The sequence below is a fragment of the Pangasianodon hypophthalmus genome, chromosome 11, assembly GCF_027358585.1.
Source record: "Pangasianodon hypophthalmus isolate fPanHyp1 chromosome 11, fPanHyp1.pri, whole genome shotgun sequence".
NCBI classification, from domain to species: Eukaryota; Metazoa; Chordata; class Actinopteri; order Siluriformes; family Pangasiidae; genus Pangasianodon; species Pangasianodon hypophthalmus.
In genome coordinates, this window is record NC_069720.1 from 11,389,010 (window position 1) to 11,399,122 (window position 10,113).

Consider the following 10,113-nt stretch of genomic DNA (forward strand, 5'->3'; position numbering starts at 1 on the left):
ATTACTTGCATTTGCAATATTTGTTTCATTTTGCTAATTAATATTTTGCTTGTGGATTTTATTAATTTATTTGAAACATTTAGCACAAAATTAACTCCATACTGTATAACTAATCTTGATTTTCAAATCTGATTCATTATAGAGAAACTGAATCAAATATAAATGATTTTTCCAACATGAATTATTTGTGCATTTGATTTAGTTTCTCTGTAACAAATTGATTATCAAAAATGATTCATTACGTTCACTAAAGGGAATGAGTCATATGCAGAATGATTCATGATGTAAAAATGAATAGCTATTATATTGCTCCATTATTAACAAAATTGTGGACCTGAGTGGGACAGAAGGGTTGAGTACTGCTGGAGGGGTGAGTTTAGACTGAGTGCTCTTTCGTTCTGTGTTCAGTCGGTATGAGATTTGGCAGAAACTTCTGAAACGCTGGTAAACGAGTCATGTGTCATCCTTAGTCAAAAGCCAGACCACAACTCCACTGTCACATCTCCAGCTGCTGTGATGAGACGCTGAAAATATTCGTTTAGCTCACAGAGTAAAATGTCCTTCTACTGTTACTCGCTTTTCATTATCATAAAAACATCTGTCAGTGTGGTGACTCTCTTACACAACAGCCATGTCTCACACACACACACACACACACTTATATTGTACTTTTATTATATCATATTACATTGTATTATGAACAAACACTAATATACGTGTAAACTTTAAACATTTATTAAGCAACTAAAATGTGCATAACAAGACAAACATCAACACAACACACACACACACACACAGATATGCATGCAGGTGTGCTGCAGTTCTCCTAAGTGAACACAAGGTGATGTAGGAGTCTTTCAGATGCTTGTCACTGACTGATGCTGTGTGTGTGTGTGTGTGTGTGTGTGTGTGTGTCTCCAGAAAAGCTCCAGAATACATGACATTTCTGCAGCATTACAAAGTGAATTAAGCTGAATGAAATTGACTGCTTCAAGTTTAACCTCCTGGTAGATGCAGCACGTAAGAGTGTGTGTGTGCATGTGTGTGTGTGTACAGTGATATGTGTGTGTGTGTGTATAGTGATATGTGTGTGTGTGTGTTGTATGGATGCTCATCTCAGTGGCTGGTTTAATTAGAAACAGACACACACAAACACACAAACACACACACACACACACACAGACACACACACACACACAGAGAGCATGTGCTTTTGTGTCGATTTCGATGACTTCAAAGTGTCTATAATTTCATCAAAGATCAAAGGAGCAATGAAATAAAACACATACTTTATTCCTGTTCTTTTTCTGCTCTTTACTATCAGTGTGTGTGTGTGTGTGTGTGTGTGTGTGTGTGTGTGTGTGTGATGAAGATGACGTGAGCTCTTCTCTTTATTACCTTTTAAACCAGTGTCAGTGTCTGAGTGTATGATGGAGCGTCTGGGCCAGAATGGTCTCGGTAGCTGTGTACAACATCATGACCATGAGGAACTGTTCTTTTTCTATCTTTCGTTCTATCTTTCCTTCTTTCATATTGTCTTTGCATCTTTTTTATTTCTTCATTATCTTTGTTTTCGTTCTTTCATTTTTTTTATTATTATTTCATATCTTTGGTGTTTATTTCTTGTCTTCATATACCTGTTTTAAATAAAGAGCTGTGTATAATATCAGTGATATAACTCAGTGTAATTGCACATTTCAATGCACAGTGAAACTGATCAACTGATCAACATCAATTCTAGCTTTAGCTGCAGATTTCCACCTTTAAACTCTGACAAGTGGGGCGTTGGGCAATGGAGCCTAAAGGGGTGGAAGGATGTGAAACTGGGTTGGGGAAAAATCTGCAAACAAACATTTTTTTTTGTCTACACAAACATACATATACACATAAACAAAAAGACATAAATCTGTGTTTTTTCCTTCTTTCTTTCTATAGATAGATAGATAGATAGATAGATAAACAAACCTTCTTTATCTAAAGAAATAAAATGCATACATATTTCTTTCTATAAATAAAAATATATAATAAACATAATAAACAAACAATCAAATAAATAAATACTTTTTTGACATTCTGTACCATGCATTTACTGTGAGATCAGTTGAAATTACTTAAATAGCCATTAGAAATTCAAATTCGAGCTAAACCCAGTCACAGCATCACCTCTGGAACTCAGAGCATCACTCATTTCAAGAATTTACAGATTTTCAGTCCGTCTCAACATGTTGAATCCCTCCTGAGCTGCAGTGACATGTGGATTTGGGACAAAGAGCTGATCAGTTGCTAAAAAAAAAAAACAGTGAAAGCAGGATTAGTCTTTAATTGTGTGTGTTCAGTGGTATACACTGTTTACTGTTATTAACTGAGCTGTTTGTACAACGAGTGCTAATGTCTGGTTAAGTGGCAGGAGAATAAAACCCCAGACATGACGCTTCTTGAAGTGTTTTGATTAGTTCATTCCATCAGATTTTTTGGACATGAGAAAATTTTTAGAGGATACCAACACACACAAACTTAATCTACCTTCAGAAGTGTTATCAGTCATGCTGTTTGTGTGCACCACCCGCATTAGCTAGTTAGCTCATCTGATCTAGTTTGGTATCAGTGTAACATTTCCAGTTATTGAAGAAATCAATAATCCAATTATTCAACTAATCAATTACACCTAATGCTAAAAAAGAAAAATTCAGTTTCCCACCAGGAATCATTGGAATAACGCTTTCCTCCATCCTGATGCAAGGGTAAAAGGTAGGAACAAAGTTGGAAAATACGGAAGGAGTCTCCAGTGTCAGCACTTTGTAACAGTCAGAGGTAAAGCTGTTACTAAAAAAATGACAGCTGTGGGTTTTTTTTTATACACAGCTCTCTTAGTGACTGTTAACTGTGCAACTGTGTCTTATTAACTCCAGGAGAGGGAAAAAAAAGAAAAGCTGGTGAGGGATCGAATGTTTACTGCTATAACATAAGTGAGAACTTCTTTCACTGTGTTCCACAATATTAAATGTAACTATAAACAGATGAATAAAAGTTTGACACATTGTTCTTTAATAAGAAAAAACTGTAATCTTTGGAATATTGTGGTGGTAGAAGAGGAATAAAACATTGGGAAGTACTGTTATAGCAACATAATCAGCTTCAGGGTGGTAACCCCCCACGCACACACACACACACACACACACACACACACTAATGTTTTATTGCTATTTATTTTTTATTCTGTGTGATCGCTATTAGGACAGTCTCTGGAGAGCCAAAAGGGTCAAAAGTCCTGACTGGGATTTCGGAACATGTGTCCCTAAGAGGAACGATTATTCCTAGGAATGATATTTCTGTAGGATCTGAAGTGACATCTGGACTCGGCTCGGGTTAGCGAGTCGATGTGTGAGGGCTCGACTCTGATCAGGCTCCGTTGACAGTTTATCCACCGTACAGAGGAACGCATACAAACACGTCATTCCTCTCCATGTCGTGGTTTTCCTTCCTCTGTGATTCATGGTTCCCTGCTGAAGGAAAACTGCAAACTGCTGGAATTTTGTTTTGTTTAGACTCGTGTAAAACCATGTCTCCTCTCCAGTTGCTTGGTTATGTCTGTGGAGCAAAGAGTTCGGATTTCTTCTCTTCCGTTTCTTCCTAGGATTTTGTTGTTTATATAACAAAGATTTTGTAATATATTTTTGTCAACCCAGTTGCACAGAAAAAAAAATACCTTCTATAACATGCATATAACATCAGACCTCCACGTCCTGCGCCAGTGTAATGTAACCACGCCCACCTCCACCGCTGCACTCTTTCAGAGAGATCAGGATGTAATAAAGCATTTTACTTCTTTTTTTATACGTATCGAGCGTCACCCCCTGCGTGTGTAACCCGTGCCTTTCATCCGCTCATGAAGTAAAGTCTCCTCCTCCCTGCTTTTTTACTCCTTTTTTACTCGTTGCACTTTTTGACTTTTTTAGCTTTTCTTATTCCATTCTTCTTTCTTTCTTTATTTCTTTCTTTCTTCCTTCCTTTCTTTATTTCTTTCTTTCAAACTATTTTTATTTTTTTATTTTTTGTTTACTTTGTTATCTATCTATCTATCTATCTATCTATCTGTCTTCATGATTTTTTTCTTTCTTTCTTTCTTAATGTTTTTTGCTTTCTTTTTTGTTTATTTTCTTGCTTTTTCTTTCTATCTATCTATCTATCTATCTATCTATCTTTCTTCATGATTTCATTCTTTTTTCTTTCTTTCTTTCTTTCTTTCTTTCTTTCTTTCTTTCTATCTATCTAACCTAATGTTTTTTTTCTTGCTTTCTTTTTTGTTTATTTTCTTGCTTGTTGTTGTTTTGTTTATAAATCTTAGTTTTTTTCATTTAGTACTGCTCTTCAGAAGCTACATGTTTCCCAGAAGACAAAATAATAACAATTTACACCAAACATCCTGTTCAAAAGTTTACATCCCCCTGGCTCCTAATGTAGTGTGTTGCCTTCTTGAGCATCAGTGAATGTTTGCACCTTTTGTAATAGTTGTGTACGAGTCTCTCAGTTGTCCTCGGTGTGAAAAGATGGGTCTCAAAATCATATAGCCACTGCTGGGAAGGGGTCAAATATGCAGAAGATGCTGGAAAACCAACGAATGTGCAGGACCTGGAGGATTTTTCTGCAGAAGAGTGGGCATTTTAACTGCTCGGGACAAACAAGAGACTCATGAACAACCATCACAAAACAACAACACACAGTATTACGAATCAAGCGTATGTAAACTTTTCAACTGGTTCATTTGTGTAAATTCAGTTATTATTGAGTCTTGTGGACTATATGTAAACATCGGTTATGTAAAATAGCTTAGGCAAGGCGGTACTAAATAAAAAACAAAATGCAATCTGTATGATCCCTCTTTTTTGAAATTATTAACATTTTGCAGATTCTGTAAGGTGTAAGTAAACATATGACCCCAACTGTAGAGGTGAAAGTGCTCCTTATCACTTTATTCATAGACGATCATCATTAAGGTCATGTTCTCTGAGCTTCCTGAAGAAAAAAATTGGAATGGCTTACTTCAGATAAAATCGGCATAAATTCCATACAATCTGTTTACAAAGTGGAACGAGATCATAATTTATGGTATCGTCACCATACTGTATGACGATATAAAACAACGACGTGACAAAAATTTAATTTCCATTCCTGACGACTTGTGCGTTAATCCTTCTTCTGTTTTTTTTCCCTTGTTCTCAAAGTTTAAAACTTCATTCGCTTGAACTCAAAGCCACAAGCACTGACCTTGACCTTTGCCACAGATGTTTTTCCAAAGAGACGCCACATTGTTTTGGCGGATGTTGGATTTTTTTCCCCTAAAAATGCTTCTGTTCAGCGTAATTAAAATTGCTCTGAGAAAGCCGATTTTCTCTCACTCCCGCCGAGTTTATGGGCTTTATTACAATGTGAGGAAAGGTCAGATCCCACTTCGCTTCTTTTAAGTTCCCCTTGACATTGAAATGTTCTTTACTGATGACTTTCATGAGCTTGTGTCTGTTCCACATGGATCGTGTTGCAGAAGCAGATTTTCTCCGGATGTTCCGTGAAAGAATTCCGGAGAAGCTAAAATAAATAATAAAAATCATTTAAGAGTGTTTCATTCCTCCAGGATTCTGCCACATGCTTCATCATCCAAGTGTCCTGAATCTAATAACGCTTATAATAAATAGTGTGTGTGTGTGTGTGTGTGTGTGTGTGTGTGTGTGTGTGTGTTTGTGTTTGTGTTACAGGGTTTGGGACATCATGGTTTGGTACTAAGTAACTCGTACCAAATGTGCAGGATTTAAATATGACTTTTGACATGTTGGATAAACTTCATAAACAAAGCTTCATGACTAAACACAGCTTAAAGTTCAAACACAAAATGTGTAAAAATAAATAAATAAATAAATAAATGATTTTTTTTTTTTTACTCCCTTTACTGTCCCCAGCTTCGCCTTCACTGCAATGACGAGTGTGACTCATTAATGACCAGCAAGTTTGGTTTTTCACATTTTCTTTTTTTTCTATTGTTTTTATTTCATACGGCTTTGTTTTCTTTCTTGTTTGCTTTTTTGTTTTTTTTCCTCATTCATTTTCAGTTGTTGTTTTTCTCTATAGTTCTTTCTTTCTTATGCTTGTACTCTCAGAAAAAAATGTTGTTTTCTTACATACAACTTTTCTTTCTTTCTTTCTTTCTCTAGCTATCTGTCAACTCTTGGTCTGTTTTAGTTCATCTTTTTTACTTTAATTCCTTTTTATCATTTTATTTGTTCTTCTTTCTGCTTTTTATGTCCTTCTTGGCTTTTTTCTTACTTTCCTGTGATCTTTTTCCGTCTCGCTTCTTTCTCTCTTTCCCTCCCATCTGTCACTTAGAGTGTAACGCTCAGATCAGTGTGTTATTGCTGATTCAGCGTTTGTGTGAAGGTTCTGGGGTCTCACTCTGCTCTTTACACCAGCGAGATTTAGTGCCCTTCATGAATGAATCTTAATTGGGCACTAAATTAGTGTCCTACTGCACTTCAGGCAGCGGTTTTGGACACGAGCAGAGCTGCTGAAACTTTGTCCTGATTTCAGAGGAGCTGAGAATGTGGACGTCCCCTCAACTGCTCCGTTTACACACTCATGTCTGTCTCTTTGTCTCTCTATCTGTCTCTTTGCCTCTCTGTCCGTCTGTCTGTCTGTCAATCTTTCTCTGTGTCAGTCTTTCCGCCAGTCTCTCTCTCTGTCTGTCCCTCTGTCTGTCTCATCCTGTCTCTGTCTGTCTGTCCCTCTGTCTGTCTCATCCTGTCTCTGTCTGTTTGCCTCTCCGTCTGTCTTTCTGTCTCTCTGTCCCTATGTTTGTTCTTCTATCTGTCTCTCTGTATATCTGTCCATCTGTCTATGTCTATCTCTCTGTCTGTCTCTTTGTCTCACAATGTTTCTCTGTATCTGTCTCTGTCTGTCTCTTTGCCTCTCTTTGAATTGTTCTCTCTGTCTTTCTCCCTGTACGTCTATCTCTCTGTCTGTCTCTGTATCTTTCTGTCTGTCTCACTCACTCACAGGGTCTTTGTCACTGTGTCTGTCTCTCTATCTCTCTCTGTCCCTCTCCCTGTCTCTCTGTCTCTCAGTGTTTCTCTTTGTCTGTCTCTATTTCATTCTATAGCTCTTGTTCTCTCTCTCTCTCTCTCTCTCTCTGACTCTTTCTGTCTGTCTCTCTGTCTCTCTGACTGTCTGTTCCTCTGCTTGTCTTTCCACCAATTCAATTCAATTCAAATTTATCCCTCTCTCCTCGTCTGTCAGTCTGTCTGCATCTCTCTCCCTGTCTGTCTGTCTCTCTGCGGGTGTCCCTATCTCTCTCTCGCTCTCTGTCTCTCTCTAAAGTCTAAAGTGTTCATCTGTTTTTCTTCATGACTGAAAGTTTTCTTCATTTCTTCGTCTTGTGCTGTGGTTTTCGGAGCTCTTCCAGCTCTTTTTTCTTTTGTCTGAATTGTTTTTGTGTTTTATATTTCATTATTATTGCTGGCCAGAGCATTATTAGTTCTTGGCTCATGTGTTCATGAGCATTACAGAGAAAAAGTTCCTGAGTTTAGATCCCACAAGCTTCAGAGTCACTGTTATGATTATTATGATTATTATTATCATTAGTATTAGTATTATTATGATTATTATGATTATTATTATGGGTTTGATTTATGAGTAAGTGGCTTCTCGATGAAGAATCTTTGGCAGAATGAAACTCAGTCATTACAGCAGGGAAATGTAACATCACTTTTCCATAGTGACATTACAAAAACATCTCAAAATGACAAAACTCAGTTTGATTGTTTACACGTGCTGATGACCCCCTGCGGAAAAACATCTCCTCTGAATTTTTTATTATAATCCGCTGAGTTTCACTGCATTGCTCTACTGTAAAGAGACAAAGATAAATATTTTAAATGACCACACTGTCTCTCATTTTACAATCATCAGCTAACATCTTTTCTTTTACAGTTTTATAGCACTGCAGCTACCAAAAATGAAATGTCTAATTCTTCTTGTTATTCACATGATGTCACGTGTTTAGTTGATTTCACATGTAGAATTTCAGGGCATAACATGGTGAAATGCACCTTTCTTTCTTTCTTTCTTTCTTTATTCCTTTACTTCTTTCTTTATTTTTTTCCTTCTCCTTCATTCCTGAAGGACAAATGGTTTTATTGATCATGATGTCACATGTTGTTGTATTTATATGTGCAATTCAAGAGCATAACAAGTTGAAATGCACCTTTCTTTCTTCCTGCTTTTCTTTCTTTCTTTCTTTCTTTCTTTCCTGCAAAACAAATGGTTTTTATTTATCATATGTTATTCACATGATGTCACATGTTTAGTTGAATTTACTGTATATGTGCAATTTCAGGACATAATATGGTGTAATACTACTTTCTTTCTTTCTTTTTTTCTTTCTTTCCTCATTTTTTCTTTCTTTCTTGTACAACAAATGGTTTAATTGGTCACATGTTATTCACATGACCCCACGTTTGTTACATGTGCGATTTCAGGGTATAAACATGTTACATGTGCACCTTCACATGTTTTTCACTTGTAATCACATATTACTCACATAATCACATGAACAGTGTATGAGACTCTTCCATAAGGGGAAACTTTTAAGCCTGAATCTTATATTAAATGTTTTTCTTTCTTTCATCTGTCTGTCACTTTGAGCTCCTGACATGCTGCAGTTTTTCCTTGATGAAATGCATGTTTATTTTTTCTTTTCTTTCTATTTTTACATCCTGAGTAAAGAAGTTGAATTCTTTCCTAAATTAACTCAAAATTCAGAAATGTAAACATGTGGGTTTTCCTGCTGGATCATGCAAATGGAGATGACTGACATAATGTGTGCTAGAAGCCCCTCCTCATTCCTGAATTATAGGCCACTGCCCCCCTCCCCTTACCACCACACACACACACACACACACACACACACACACACAAAATGAAAACTATGCGTTGCTATGGACTGACACCATACCCTGAAGGAAAATAGTCTCTCCAAAGAAAACACACACTCGCCATACACACACTCACCATACACACCGTATACACAACCTACACACACGCACACACAACCTACGCACAAACACTCTCTCTCTCCCTCTCTCTCTCTCTCTCTCTGTCTCACACACACACACATACACACACACTTTACTACTTTACTCTCTGATGTTGAAATGTTCATCATAAAACTTATAATAAAGTCTTAAAGCACGCAATTATTATTCGGTTGTCCCGGTGGAACCCTTAAAAGTAGAACATTACACAGAGTAATCAGTATTTAGAAAAATAACAAAAAATTTATAAATTTAAAATATATATCTGGAATTTATATATTTATGTAAAGCTGCTTTGTGACAATGTCCATTATTAAAAGCGCTATACAAATAAAATTGAATTGAACTGAATTGAATTGAATACAACCCTTTCTGGAACACTTCATTAATCAAAGAAGCTTTGAAGAACCTTTTTTCCTAAGAATGTACCTTTATACATTACCTGTCAACAGTCATTTAAAAATGTGCACCCCTAATCCTGAAGTCTATTCATTGCTGCTCATAAATGAGTAGTGAATAGAATAGTGTGTGTGTGTGTGTGTGTGTGTGTGTGTTTGTGTGTGTGTGCCTGTGCCCAGTGATATAGTCTAATGCCAGTGAGGTAGGAAAATGTAAACTTTGTTCCTTACTCATCCTGCCCTCCATAAGTCTCTCTATTTTTCTCCAGCAAAGCTAAAGTTGATTAGTCTCTCTCTTTCTTTCACACACGAACACACACACGCGCGCGCACACACAGAATCACACACATTAGCGTCACTCATTCAGCACCTCATCAGTTGCCACAGGAGGGGGGAATTACTTCACCCAACCATTGTTGTTGGACTTTGGTGAAGTTCTGAGGTAGAGGAAGAGGAACAAGCAGAAGACAGAGGACAGGAGGAGACGGAAGAAGATAGAAGACAGGAGAAGACAGAAGAAAAGAGAAGACAGACAAGACAAGAAGGGAAAAGATAGGAGGAGAAAGGAGAAGACAGAAGACAGGAGGAGACAATAAGGAGACTGGGTTTGGTTTGAACAAGAGGAGACAGAAGGAGAC